Genomic DNA, 15,097 nt, shown 5'->3' with positions numbered 1-15,097 from the left:
AAAAAAGGTACCATAGCTACAATAGTATCAAAATAGATTGCAGAGCAAGCAATGTGACCAGGGATTATAAAAAGTTTATTTTAAAGGTAGAGGTCAACGGCTCACGGGGACCGAACCATCCTGAATGTGTATTCGCCTCCTGAAAGAGATCAGGATGCTCGAAGCGAAAGCTGACGGGCACTCGGGCAATTTGACAGCCCCACACGAGCAGAAGGTTTCAACACCTGTCTCTCCGTGGTAATTGATGGGACGGGCACCACAAGTCCTGAGGACCTCAAGGGCTCGGACAGAATTATTAACCAGCTTGATCCACCTGACATCATAGAGCCCTCTCTTTCCAAGTGCGCACGGAACATTTATTAAGACGGATCGTGTTCCAGGCAATTACAACGAGATGTCGAGGCATTAAAAAGGATTCAGTTTGTCTAAAGTGCATTCTGTGACCACAGTGAACTTGAGCCAGAGATCGATAGTGTCAATGATGAGAACTCATATTGTCTTGAAGAGAGATGATGACAAAAAAGAAAGAAATCAATAGTAAAAAGATTTCTGTAAAGTCCCCAAATAGTTTGAAACTGAATAACACTCTTGCAAATAACCAGGCATCAAGGAAGGGACCCAAAGGGAGAGTAGGAAGTATTTTGAACTGAACAAAAATTAAAACAGAGCATACTGGAATTTATAAAATGTCACTACAACAGTAGGCAGGGGGAATTTACAGTGTGAAAGGCCAAAATGAATAGAGCAGAAAGGTTTCAAATCAAAGCTCTCTGCTCTCAGCCTATGGAGCTGGCAAAACAGGAGCAAATTAAACAGAAATTAAACAGAAGTGAGGAAGGGACCCAGATGAGGGAGGAAAACCAATGACACAGAGAACAGGGAGGCAACAGGGAAGACCCATGAAGCCGAATGTTGATTTTTTTTTTTTCAGAAGATCATTAAAATAGTAAAGCCTCTACCCTTGAGAGAGGCTCTATGAAGCCTCTATCAGTCTTGATAAAGACTGATTGGGATAAAAGAGAGAAGATGTGGGCTATAAGGATCGATAACGAGAAAGAAGGCACCACGACAGATGACATGTCCATTAAAAGGATAAAGAGGAAATACTATGAACTTTATTCCAATAAATTTGATAAAATTCACGAATGCTTTAAACACATAAATGACCAAAATTCTCTGAAGAGGAAATAACTACGTGGCATAACCCTTTATCTATTTAAAGAAAATTAATTTGTGGTTGAAAGCTTCTCCACAAAGAGAATTCTTAAATTTTGATGAAGTGTAACCAGAATCTGGTGGGGAGAGATGGTGTCCATAAATGATATCGGGTCAACCAGACATTAAATGGGAAAAATAACAGTTGGCCCACACCTCACAGCATTTCATCGGGTCCTTGCTGAATGGCTGACACTCTTACAGATGCCCCCCGCGCCCCCCACACACATCACCAGATCCGGACAGACTGATCCCTTGTGTGTTATTAGAACTAAGGGTTTACAGCCATCAGATGACTCGCATCTGGATTTTACTGAACGGGCAACCGGCACAAATCAGTAAGAAAGAGCACTAACAACCCGATTGAAAAGAGGAGCACCTAGACTGAACTGGCACTTCGCAAGGACAACATGGAACTGAAGAGGAACTGAGTGTGTTCCACCTCCTTAGTCATCAAAAAACGGTACATTAAAATCACAAAACAGTACCGCTGCACAGAATGGCTAAAATTTTGAACTGAAAATACTAAATGCCAACAAAGATGCCAAGTTGCTAAAGATGCGAAGCCTGTGGGAGGGTCACGGGTGCGACCGCACCGAAGACCATGAGCCCGGATGTACTGAGGCGGAGCCTCCTCTATCATCCGCAAATCCCACCCCCCAGTGCCCGCCCGCCAGCAGGGCTGTGCACACGGTCTGAGTCCCGCACACGGAGACCCACAGCAGGTCCGATCGTAATGACCGAGGACTGGAAACCACTCTGTGCATTGGCCGTAGGAAGCGTGAATGAGTCTCTGGGTGGTCATATGTGAGTGACAGCCGTATTCTGGTGTGGGGAGTAAACTCACAGGGAGGAAAATCGAGGTGGGGGTGGGCGAGGGCCGATGTCATCTGGCGGGAGTTGGGGGGAGGGGGCGAGTAGATGGTGGCCTTGCCCGGGGCAAGGCAGCAGGTAGAGACAAGTGGGCAGATTCCCTAAATAGTGCAGACGTGGGTGTGATGGAATGTAGTGAGGGGCTGACCTGGGATGGGGAGAGGGAGGGCTCCCAGGTCTCTGATTTGGGCAGCTGAGTGGATCCTGGGGAGGAGATAGCCCAATCTTATCAGTGATTGTTGGGGAGGATCTGGGGGGAAACATGGACTGGAATTTTGGTGGGAGTGCACCAGCCCTTCCCCCTGGCCCAATTCCTCCCTTTTGTTCCTCAGAATTTGGCTTAATTTTGTCCCCTTGGGTTCTGTCTTCTGGTGCAGTTGAGACAGTCCTCAGGGGTCTCCTGAGTGTCACTTTACCTTAGAAAACATCTGGCCCTCCATGTGATCAGAATTTAGTAACATGGTTAGTGTGGGGTCTCTGCCTCCATAGGTGAGTGGGGTTTATGCAAACGTAGTTGGCAAGAGGTGGCCTTGAGTGATATTTGCTGGTATTAGGGACCCAGGATGTCTGCCTGTCGCCATGGCAACCTCATCCTCAGTTCATTCTATCAACAAGATTCTCAAGGAAGATACCACAGCGGACCATGTAAAATCACTGACATTCAACTGGTCTTGACCCACAAAGGATGGCAATTTCATGGAATTCACCTAATGTGCACACGGAGACAGAGCGCTACTGCATGATGAACTGAGCCCCCAGCTCAGTTCTCTGGGGAAAGGCGGACATAGGACCTCAGCCGGGGCCAAGTGCGGAAGCCAGGCTCCTTCTCTGTCTGAGGTTTGGGATCGCAGCCCTCCCTGTCCAGACACCTGGGCAGACATACTCGGAAGGAGGGGCAGCTGGCCAGGTGGGGGCTGCTTAACACACGCCAGACCCACCTCTCATAGTGGGGCCTGGAGTGGCGTTCTGTGGAAAAGAGGAGAGAAAGTGACGAAGAGGCTAGAACAGGGGGCTGAGAGGCCCTCCCCTCAGAACCACCCCGTTGTGGACACCCGAAGTCAGGCAGGTCAGTTTTGGGAATCAGTGCCGTGATTACAACCCAGATGTCGAAGGAAACTCAGTCTAGAATGAGGCTTCCTGATTGATCGAGACTTGTCAACACACGGAGTCGATAATGAAGTTTGCAATAGCTGCGCCTGGTGTCCGACGGGTACTAGGCTTGTCAGGGGCGTCACTCTGAAAGGTATACAAAATGTCCAATCACTATGCTACACACCTGAAACTAACTCAGTATTGCATGTCAACTGACATTGAAAATAAATTTTAAATAATATTGATAAAAAGACTGTGGGGGAGGGAGACCCAGACAGAGAGAGGAGGAGGTGCTGCTGAGAGAGCGACCTGCAGTGTGGAAGGCCCACCTATAGGTCAGCCATACCTGTCTGAGTTCAGAGCATCCATACACAGAGGCCCAGGTGGGATTCCATGCGCTGGACCTTCGTTGGGAGAAACACCTGTGAAGGCTTGAGGACGCAAAGGCGGGCAGAGCCTTCAGCTCTTGTGTAGATTTGACACCTGTGGGGAGAAGGAGGGACAGGGCAGCCTGGACGCCCTGGAACAAGCATGGTGGTAAGCCCCTCAGTCAGCGAGGCCCCTGCAGCAGGAGATGGGACCGCAGGTTTTATGGCCACCATCACATCTACCCCGAAGGAGTCCCGCCGCTTGTCACCAGAGAGGAGCTACTGCCCTGAAGAAGGGGAGGCGCCGGGCAAAGGCTGTCTGAGGCTCCCCAATGCCAAACAGACCTGAGCACATTCGTGCTTTGTCAAAACTCATCCTTCTGAAGTGGACTTGGGGTGCTGTATAAACTTCCTTCCACGTGCCCATGGTTAGCACAGGTCGTACCTGGGGCAGGTCCTCACAGCCAGGCAGGCTGGCCTCAGGAAGACCCTTCAGGAAGAGGATGGGACAGACGGTGTGTCCTGTAGGTGGTGGGGATGCTCGTGCAGGGAGACCTGGTTCAAACGCTGGCTCAGCCCCTCCCCTGCCCTCGCCGCTCACCCTGGACACACACGCCTTCCCTGGGCCACTTGAGAAAAAGGCCCCTGGTACTCACCTTCCAGGGTGGCTTTGAGAATTATACCAGATGACCTATAAAAACTTCCTCGCTTTACGCCCAGCATGCCATGGGCTCCGCCTACTTAGAGCTAACCCCTCTCTCGCTGCCTTCCCTTCTCCTTTCCTCCATATCTATCCTCTCCAGGGAAATTGCAATGCAATAAATTACGTGATGTTTATGATTTGGTGGGTGATGAAATAGCAATTCAATATATAGGCCAATATCGTCGAAGGCCAAGCCACCAACCGTGGGTGCCTGGGCGTGTCTTGGCGGGGAGCAGAGCCTCTTCAGCACCACGGACAGCGTGCCGGGTCGGCTGCCTGGTTGCCTGGCTGCCACACTGCCTGGGTGCCCTGCTGCCGGCTGTGGGTTGTTGGGGAGACGGGGTGAACTCACCACGCACAGCACGTCCCTGTTTCCTGGAGTCACTCGGCACTGCCTCGCTCCCACCTCCCGCATCACAAAGCTGACCCGCTCTCCCGAGTCATAACATTCTCCTGCAAATGCCTGTCATGTATGAGAAATTGTGTACATGAAGTGTATGTAAACCTCTTTCATATATGTGTGTGCGTGTGGACGTCCCCTTTGTCCTCCATTTACAGCACTTCCCTTCAGCCGGGCGGCCCTACCTGTTCCCACTCTCTCTCCCTCTGTTTTCCCCTGTGATCTCCCCAGTCGGTTTATCACCCCCATTCGACCAAAACTGCATTTGCAAGGTCCCGGGGGCCTTTGTCACCTGTCACCTGGCGAGGGGCCCCGACTACCTCCCTGAGCACTTCATCCACGTGGCTTCCAGGACTCCGCAGTCTCCATGTCCCCCTGCCACACTGGGTCACTCTTTCTTGGGGTCTTTACCTATTTTTCCGTATCTAGAGGCGAGCTTTTCTGGGATCCAGTCAGACCAGTTCCTTTCTCTAAACTCCCTTCCTACCCAAGATGCTGTCCCAGCCTGAGTGGCTCCCTAAACTCCAGATTCACACGTGCAAATGTCGAACCAAGTCGTGCCCTTAGGTGCCTGAAAGACACACCAAGCTTAACAGGACCCCAACCTCATCTTGCTCCCCACCCCCGAGTATCTGCTGCCCTGCCTCCGTCCCACTCAGGGGGGTGCTCTTGCCAACACTTCCTCATGTTAAAAACTTTAAAGATAGAGTCGGTTCCTCTCTTCTTACCACAGTTATGTTTAATTCAGAAGAAAATGCTTTTAGTTCTACTTCTAAAACGTATCCAAAATGTCCAACTTTGGGTATATTTTAAAATGTCTCCTCTCAGGACCTGCGTTACATGGAGCACATAGTATGCCCTCAGGAAATGACTGCTGAGTGAGCTGATTATTGAATGTTGAATAACGAGTGCACAAAGGCATAACCCTGGGGGCCTGGATGGGGCGGGGATGCAGCTTAGGTCGCCCCCAAGGTCAGGCAGAAGGTTGGGAGCCCAGCCCAGCGCGGAGATGCAGGACCGGGCCAGCTCCAGCAGAAAGCACACGTGTCTCGTGGACCCTGAGCCTCCCCAAGGCTCCCCGAGGCTGGGAGTCACAGTTGGCCATACGTGACAGGTGTGGGCCTCGGAGGAGGGAGGAAGGAAGATGGGTCTTAATTCCAACCTTTCTCAGGCTGGGCGTGATTCAGCCCGACGTGGGAGTCTCCTGCTCTGCTCAGTGTGGGGGGAGGGTGTGGATCCAAAGTGGTCTCGGCTGATGCCAAAGTGCCCTCTCTGTGTGTTTTTCAGGGTGTGGTCGTGGAGGGGGTGTGTGACACCCCTCCCTCACATTTCGGAAAGCGCCAGGTCCCTGAGCAAGCACAGGGGACGGGGTCTGAGCGCAGAGCGTGGTTCACGCCCCATGAGGTCATTGTGGGAACCTCCTCAGGGATTCCTGCCCGGCTGGGGGCCGCAGGGTGCCAAATTAATCACCAACCGAACAAGAGCTTGACGGGGGTATTAGTGTTTTCAGTGTGCACATACACGGACACACGCACACGCACACACATACATTCCGTCTAAGTGGGCGTAAACAATGAATAAACCGATAGGCTGACACACCGCCATTCAGTCCCTGAACTGCGACCAGATATCGGAAATTGCTGCTGCGTCTGGAAGGAGCGATGGGAGGACGGGTCGGCGGCCCTGCGTCTTCACCATGGATACGCCCCCGTGCCCTGCGCGTGAGCGGGATATTTATGAGTTCGGCTGGCTGTTAACAGCCTGGCCTTGCAGCAATTAATATTAGTATTTGCGATGCCAGGTGCTGCCAGTGGACAGCGAACGGCTGCTAATGGTTGTGCCTCCCACCCTCTTCCTGTGCTTTTCCTGATGGGGGTGCAGGGGGGAGGTTTTCCAGGAGAATCTGAGAATGGGCTTTTCCTGTGTTGGTGATTTAATTACCTTTTTATTATTATGCAAATCTCCCTTGTTTCATCAGCCAGCCAGGAGGGACGGAAGTAACCAGTGAAAGTGGAGCCAGAGACTGAGGAAGGATGAGGCTGCTGGGAGGCAGCCTGAGAGGCAGGCTGGTCCAGGTCAGGAGGAGGAAGGATCCCTGTGGTCAGTGACTCAGGACAGGGCCCGGGGGGAGACTCGGGGAGCCCGGGCAGAGCAGACAGCCCCAGCATCGCGGCCAGATAAGCTTGCACACACGTTAATTCCTGGAGTCCACTGGGGGTGGCATCCAGGAGGGGAAACTGAGGCTCCGAGAAGAAAAGAGAGAGGAGTAGCCAGCGTGATGGGCTTGGCTTTGCCCTTGGGGGGGCTGGACTTGAGAACTTGCTACACCCCATGCTGCCTGTCACCCCTCCAAGGGTGTCTTCCTGAGAAGGAGCCCGTGGCTTCCCGTCAGAGTGGGGACGTCGGGGGCACCAGTGCCCTGTGTCACCCTGAGATCTCGCCACGACTCCTGTTCAGCGTTGTTCAGGACGTGGGACAGGAAGGAGGGTGGGAGGGGGCCTTCTCCCATGTTGTCCTCCCCACACCAGCCACCTCGTTTGTACGTGAGCACGCACGGGTGCACATCCACCTTTCAGCTGTCTGGGGCTCTCAACGCACGTGGGTGAGGCCCTGTGTCGTCGCTGCCAAGCCCTGTCCCTCTGAGCTCTGCCGCGGTGAGTGCCGGTGGAGCCTCAGATCCAGCCCCCAGCCACCCTCCTCCCAGGCCTCCCACGGACAGAAACGGTAACAAGGCGCACACGCCCCCCGTCCCCAGCCCATAAATCAATTAGCTCCTCCATGTGGGAAAACTGTGGGGAAACATCCACTAAGTCCCCCAAACGTGCCATCCGGGCCCCTGGCTGGCTCCTTAGATTTCACGAGGTTTGGGTAATTACCTGGAAAAATACACGGCTTCCCTGCAATGCCTAATTCACTCTTCAGTTTCTCTGAGGCAAAAGGGAAGCATTTGAGGTCCCGTGCCCAAGGCAGCACTGTGCCTGTGACTGTGCCCGTGGGTGAACTCTGGGACTCCGGGACCATCTCATACTAGTGTGGGGGTCTGCCACTTGGGAGGGGTCCTCCAGAAACACGGCTTTGCAGAAGCCGGCCCGGTCTGCTCAGTCTTCCTTTATCCTGTGGGGTGTGGGCCCTGTGGGCCATGTGGAGTGGGGGCCCAGGGCACAGGCCGTGGCATCTCGGAGTTCCCATGAGGGGACGGCTGTGTCACAGGCACAGAGGGGCACGGGGCGGGCCGTGCAAGCCCCTGCAGCCCTGGGAGCAGGGGTGTTCTCTGCTAGAGTAGGGTTCATGGCGGCGTCTCCACCCGGAGCTGTGGCTCCCTCATGGCAGTAGGGGAGCTGACACGGGAAGAACGGGGCTCTCCTCTCTTCTGCCCCGATCTGAGGTGAAGGTTTCAGACACCGTCAGGTGGAGAAAGGGTATGGGGTCCAGAGGAAACATGCTGGCCCCTGACATCTGCCGCCTCCACCAAGCTGGTGACCCACACCCCTACCCGTGGTGGTCAGGGGTCTGTGCAGTGGGGTGGGTGGAAGGAAGCTAGAGAGACAAGCGGGTGAGCCCAGGTTTGACCCTCCAAGGGCAGGGGGAGCTGGGAGGCGGGCACCCCTGCTGGGCTCCTTGTGCTCAGGCTCCCCGTGCTCTGGACTCAGACAGAAGATAAAGCACAAGAGGGGTCAGGGGTCAGGTCGGAGTCATCACAGGGGGCGTGGCTCCCAGAGGCACCTGGCGGCACCAGGTCAGGCACTGGGGGAACACGTGGCCAGGAGTCTGGGCAGAAGGAGGGCCCCCCGCAGAGCCAAGAGCTTTTGCGGGTTTGACACAGGCCCTGCCGTTGTGCCCCGCGCCCCGGCTTCCTAGTTTGCACATTGAACCTGTCACAGCCCCTCCCTGTGACGCCAGGAAGTCTGAGTGCAAGTGTGCGTGGGGACCTGGCCCATGGCAGGGGCCCCATGACAGAATGACAGCGGCTGTCTGCCACATGTCCCAGGAGACGGTGACGAGAGCCAGACAGAAGTGGGGACCTACCCCATCAACAGGCATCAGATGGGAGTTGGGCAGTCGGCCAGGTGGGCCAGGGGCCAGTCGCTGGGGACGGCCGTGGCTGGTCTGATGTGACACTGAGGTCGGCTGCAGGGAGAGGAGGGAGCCAGGCCGGTGGCCAGACGTGTCCAGCTGCCCTGCTACGGCCTCAACCAGGCTCGTCCAAGGGCGGGGCAGCAGTGAGTGTGGTCTGGCTTCCCCTGCCCATCACTCAGCCCCCTTGGAGCCAGGGCCTGCTGGGGGCTGCTCTCCTCCCAGGCCTCTCGTCTTGCCATCTGGCTGCCTCCAGGGTGGTCCCTTGTGGGCTGCCAGCCGCAACTGGCAATTAGCAGTTGTCTTCCGTGGACAGACAGCCGCCTCAGTCCTTCCCAGGAAGTCCCCTCGTCTCTTGTTCATTAGCCACCCATTCACTGAGTTAGAAAAACAAAACAAAATAAACCAGCCAACAGCAAGACAAACAAAGAACGACAAGGGGCAATTCTTTGCTCTGGAAACTTGTAGCTGAGAGGCGCTTCAAGGGCCATCTGGTCTACCCACCTCCCTCAGCTCGAGCACGACTCTACAGAACTGAGCCTCGGACGGAGGAGGGGGTGAGGGGCCTTGAGGGAAGCCTTTGCCCAGCTCCCGAGTTCTCTGGACGCCACTGAGCCTGGATGGAACACGTGCAGGGTTTGGGGCACTCCCTCGCAAGGTGGCCACTCACTGTGAAAGGTCTTCTACTGCCCGACTCGTCCTCCGCACTGACGGGCCTGCCGGCCTGTGACACCTCCCTCCCCCCACACCAGCCCCGCGTCTGGCTTTGGTGACCACACCAACCACCTTCCCTCCACCTGCCCATCAAACTCTCCTGGAAACGTCAAGACTGCTTTGCAGACTTAAATCCCGGTTGTCCTGAAATCCCCTCATTTTGTTACTTGGGGAGCACGGCGGTTCACACTGGGACAGCATGGGACCGGGATGTGTCTTACACCAATGGAGTCACAGATGTCATTGGAGGCCTCTTTTTCTTCTTGGTAATGCAGCCCGTCCACCCCTCACACGGCTCACCCTAAGCCCTGCAGTGTCTTAGACCGGAGGAGGTGCAGCTCACGGCTACCCACCACGGGGTAGAAAGGCCCTGCCATCTAAGATCAGGAAGGTCACACCGCCGAGTCACAGCCCAGCGTTCGAGCTGCAGCCCCCTGGGCCACAAAGACGGCTGGGCACCCAGCCCAGAGCTGCTCCCTGGGTCGGGTCGGGGTTTCCCCGGCTGGAGTGAAGGTGCTGCTTCAGCCCCATCCCCACCAGGGGCCAGCCTTCCCCTGTGTCCTCAGTCCCCGTGCACCCTCGGAGACGTGGGCACCAAGGCAGATGGTGAGGAGAGGAGGGCCAAGGGCAAGGAGACGTGGGTTTCTGCTCCCTCCACGCTGCTGTCAGCCCCGATTTGTCCCTGTCATCTACTGCCGAGTGAAATTGAATTTGGGAGCAGCCAGTCCCCATGTTTATTCACCACTGGGCTGCAGGCTTCCTTGGTCGTTACCATCCCCTCCCCGGGAGCTGCAGGGCCCACCGCGGTGGCCGAGCACACCAGCAAACTCTCACAGCGATTTCAGGATCGTGTTCCTTCCCCTCCCCCCGGGTGGCAATATGACAGCACCCCTACAGCAGGACCTGGAGCAGGGCTTCCAGTCCACGTGACAGAGACAGGGCCCCACGCAGTGAGGCCAAGGGCATGGGTGAAGGTCAAGGCTGAGTTGTCCTGTGGAGGTGTCAGAATGTCTCCCTGAACAGCAGGTGACCATGGGCAAACCGGGGGGACTTTGCCATCACCCCTGCCCAGCACAGGGGGTCGCATGTCCTCCCCACCCAGGGGCTGTGGTGAGGCCCTCCACAGGGCATCTGTGAAGGCATCTGTAGCAAATGGTGTAGGGACCAGGGGCCACGAGAGTCCCGTTACTCATCCGAGGTCACAGCTCAAGGTGGAGCCAAACGCCCCCTGGGTGTGCAGCTGCTGGGTGAACCAGCCACTCCCAGCTCTTGGGACTGGTGGGAGCTGGCCTCCCACCCCATGCCTGAACCCTTTCTCTGGCACGTTCCTCACCTGGCGCCAGCTGCTCCTGAAGGCCCAGTTTGGGTGAGGTCGCTGGGCTGCAGGTGGCACTGCACAGGTGACGCCCTCACCAGCTAGCAGTGCGTGCCCAGGTAGGAACCCTTACATCACATGGAGCTCATGGAGGAGAAGACGCAGAAGTGAGGAGCAGAGAGAGCCTCAGGGAGAGGAGGGGAGAGGAGAGGAGGAGGAGGGGAGCAAGGTGCAAGGACGAAGGACAGGGTCTAGAAGCACCAGAGGGATGGGCCGTGGCTGGGTCCTGCAAAGGAGTCCAGGGAAACGTGTGAGTCCCAGGACTGCAGACGCTGTGAGCGGAAGGAGGGGGTGTGGGCTGGAGAGGAGGGGTGCAGGCTGGAGAGGAGGGAGGGGGTGCGGGCTGGAGTCGGCATTACTTTCCTGTGCGGCAACGTCTTCGGCAGCCTCGTGCTTTCGTAGCTTCTGCCTGAGCCTCCGGGGATGGGGGCCGCTACCTTTGGGGCTGCCCCTACGACTCCGAATGGTTCCGTGTAGGTGGCACTCCACGTGTCATGGCCAGACCTGCCTAGGTGTGCTCCCACCCTCGGGTGCTGGCCTTGCCATAGGACACATCTCCTGCCTCGGGCAGCGTAGTGGCTTCCCGGGTTTGAAGACAGTGACCATGTCCTCTGAGACTTCCTTCCTTGTATTGACTGTCCGCAGTCCATATTGATCATTTGCAGTCCATATTGATCATTTACAGACTATATTGATCATCAGTAGTCCATCCACAGTCCATATAGATCATCAATAGTCCATATTGATCATCCACAGTCCATATAGATCATCAATAGTCCATATTGATTATCCACAGTCCATATTGATCATCCACAGTCTATACTAACTGTCCATATTCTATATCAACCGTCGTAGGGGAGGAAAAATAATTTTCCCTCCGCCCTTCTGAGTTCTTAGCCGAGGCGCCCTAATAAAAACACAGAACAGGAGAAATAAACATTTATTCACAGGCGCAGTTCTTGTGCTCGTGGGTGGCATCCAGGAGAAATGGGTGGTTTTAGAATCCAGGATCAAGTACCGTCCTAACAGAAGTTGGGGGGAGGGGGCTGTGGGTCTCTTAGGGGAGAGTGAATGATGTCTAAGAAAGGTGAGGTAGGTTGTCCCCACCGCCCCAAGGACACGGTGTATGCGTATTGGTCCATGAGACCAAAACCCAGGAGGCAGGATGGAACCCCGGACTAGAAAGCTCTTCAGACTCTGCCTGCTCTCCCTCTAAGCTCCCCCACTGTCTGTCTGCCCTTCTCACCACCCTCCTGTGCCACACTCACCCCTGCAGCTGTCCTGCCCTCCTGGAGCACCCTCGTCTGCATCTCCCTCCTGCAGAGACCTCACCCGCTGGGGACATGTCTATCATCACAGCTGACACCACTGCCCCGGTGACAGGTGCCCTCTCTCAGGACACAGGACTCGGGGGCGTTTGCTGAAGGCACGAACAGAAGCATGCTGGATGCCCCAGCCCCCGTCCAGGCTGTGCGTCCTTGCACCTGGGATCTCCCGCTCCACCCGAGCCAGACACCGTCTTTGGCGGGCCTTGTGAAATCTCCCCCACCCCCTCCTCTGTGATTTTCAGGCTAAAAATGCGCTCGCAGGGGACCCGGCCGCTGCCATTGTCACCACCGTTGAAGTGTGATGAGCGCCTGATCGAAACGAGTGCACATTGTTGATGCCGGACGCACCCCGGCACTCAGCTCCCTGCAACTTTAAAAATAGAGCCTCTTTCTTTTGTGCCGGGGCAAAGCAATAATTTAGATAATTAAAACTCCGAAACGAGCTGGAGATGAATTGCTGTGGCTTTGAGGCTTTTTATGATATATATTTTTTTATCAAAAGAATGGAACCAGAAGAAAAATGCTTCGCCCACACAGAGACCCTGACTGAGCGGGAGAAGTGGAGGCAGCGGGAAGGCAGCGGCACCCCATGAGCTCTGTGGGAGCCCCGAGATTGCTGTCGCCCCGCACCTCAGGGAGTGCTGCCCACGGGGCTCCCGGCACACCGGCCTCCTTTCCCAGGGCAGCCCGAGGAGGCCACTGTGGGGTCCCCAGGTCCGCCAGAGGGAAGGGAGCTGGCGGGGGGGGGGGGGGGGGGGCGGTGCAATAAGACCGTGTCTTGGAGGAGCCCTTCGCTCTGCCCCTGGGGTGGTCTCCCCCCCTGGGATTAGCGAGTGACTGGGCTGTGCTGGGGCTTACATCCCACCTCAGACGCCAGCTGTGGGACCCTGGAAACGGCAGTGGGGCATCTTAAGCTGAGCCCCCTGGACTGTAAGTTGGGGGCCCCAATAACGTAGGGGAGGTGTAAGGGTTCAATTAGTTCATAAATTAGTTTATCTGGTGCAGATTAAGCAATCAATAAATCTATCTGTCCATTAGTCGTTCACCCACCCATCCATCCATTTATCCACCCACTGATCTACCCACCCACCTGCACCTCCATCCGTCCATCCACCCATCACCATCCGCCCTCCATCTGCCCTCCAGCCATCTATTCACCCCCACTTTCCGCCCTTTCTTCATCCCTTCGCCTGCACGAATGGGTCAGACCCAGACCGCCTCGCGCCAGGGTCGTGACAAGTTTGTTAGAACCAGGATGAAAAACCAAGTGACCTGATCCCAGCCCCGAAATTCTTCCCACGGTCCGGAGCCCAGGGAGTCACAGCAGTGCAGCGCTGAGCCTGGGCCGCTGGTCCTCAGGGACTGCGGTGGACACTCGTCCTCATCACTGATCCTGGGGTCTCCTCTCACTCTGGGCACAGGGGGGCCTGCCCTCCCTGTCCCCCTGTGGCTGGGTGGAGCCCTGCGCCTGGCCATGGCCCACAACCACTGTGTACAGGGGCGCCCGCCATGTACTGACGGGACCAGAGACTGGCTGGTGGGCCCCTCCTCGGGGGGCAAAGCGCCCGGCCGACCTGCACGGCACCGTGGTGGTGAGCCGGGGAGACGCAGGAGGGAGTTGTCACGCAGCAGAGCTCGGCCTGTCCTCAGCAGCGTAGCGTCCCTCCTGTGCTTCCCCTGGACGGTCCGCTGACCCCCTCGCCCTGCAGCCGTCTCCCAGGGCTGCCACAGGAAGGGCCACAAAGGGAGCGGCTGAACATCTGCGACGGATGTGTGGGCAGAGGCGGTTCCTCCACAGGCCCTGAGGCAGGGTCTGTGCCAGGCCTGTCCCCGTTCCAGTGGCTGCCAGGTCTGCCTCTGTCTCCTCGTGGTCTTCCTCCCTCCGAGCATCTCTGTGTCCCTCCTCTTCCTGTGAGGGTGCCAGTCCTGGACCAATGGCCTGTTCCAGTGAGACCTCATCTTCGCTGATCACACGGGCAAACACCCTCTTTCCAAGTGAGGTCGCGTTTTGAAGTTCCAGGTGGACGGGAATCTGGGGACACCATCCAACCCAGCATGCCCCCGGCATCCTGAGTGTGACTCAGGCTGACCTGAATTTAAAGCAACCCCCCCACTCCACGGGCATCCGTGAGGAGAGATGGGTGAAGAATCCCGTAGCAGGCAGAACACGGGGGACGATGGGCATGGCTGAGGTCACAGTCTGGTGGCAGAGGCGGCAGAGCCATGAGACATTTCAACATGATGTCTCGGGTGTGGCCACAGCAGAGTGGGCCTGTCCCGGGGGTGGGCCTGGTGCCTCTTGGCCTCCAGCACCCAGCTCAGGGCTGGCGCCCACAGGTGCTCTGTCATGGCTGGGGGACTGTCCCCTCCTCACTCATGGCCGCCTGCCTCCTGCCACCTTCACTGTTTGCAGGAACCATCTGTGCGTGACCACGGGCCAGGTAGGCATGGCGGCCACCCAGCTGGAAAGGCCCGCGATCGATCCGTTCGAGAGGCTGGCCCAGGCCCCTGGCTGACACACACGCCGCCGTTCTCAACAGCACCCACAGGGACCATCCGTCACGCCCCACCCCCTGGGCCTGCATCGCCCCACTGAGCAGGAAATTGCATGAAACTTACAGCTTCCTCTGGCTTCCAACCTGGCTTTCTGGGTGGCAGCTTCAACCCACCCACAACGCTGCCTAGTCCAGAGCACCGGGCGCAGCCTCCCCTCCTCTGCCACGGAGGATGCTCTCCTGCTCTGCTCCTCCAGCCTTCCCTGACCCCCAAGCTGCCCGGGCTGCTCCTGAAGCCTGGGGCGCAGTCCTGGGACCACAGTTTAGGGGACGTGGAGAGCCTGGGTGTTCAGAGGATGCTGACCAGGATCCAAGGGTCTGCAGAACACTCCTGGCAGGGACAGGGATGGAGAGGTTGAAGGAAGACAGGCGAGGAGGCTGCCTCTGGGGCCGACTCTGC

General features: G+C 56.7%; 1 pseudogene; it reads left to right on the top strand.

Annotated features, from left to right (window-relative positions):
* Positions 1–472: 472 nt before the first annotated feature.
* Positions 473–561, top strand: LOC112315806 (small nucleolar RNA SNORD115; annotated as a pseudogene).
* Positions 562–15,097: the final 14,536 nt, after the last annotated feature.

Source organism: Desmodus rotundus, chromosome 8, assembly GCF_022682495.2.
Source record: "Desmodus rotundus isolate HL8 chromosome 8, HLdesRot8A.1, whole genome shotgun sequence".
NCBI classification, from domain to species: domain Eukaryota; kingdom Metazoa; phylum Chordata; class Mammalia; order Chiroptera; family Phyllostomidae; genus Desmodus; species Desmodus rotundus.
This window is presented reverse-complemented; position numbering and strand designations above follow the sequence as displayed.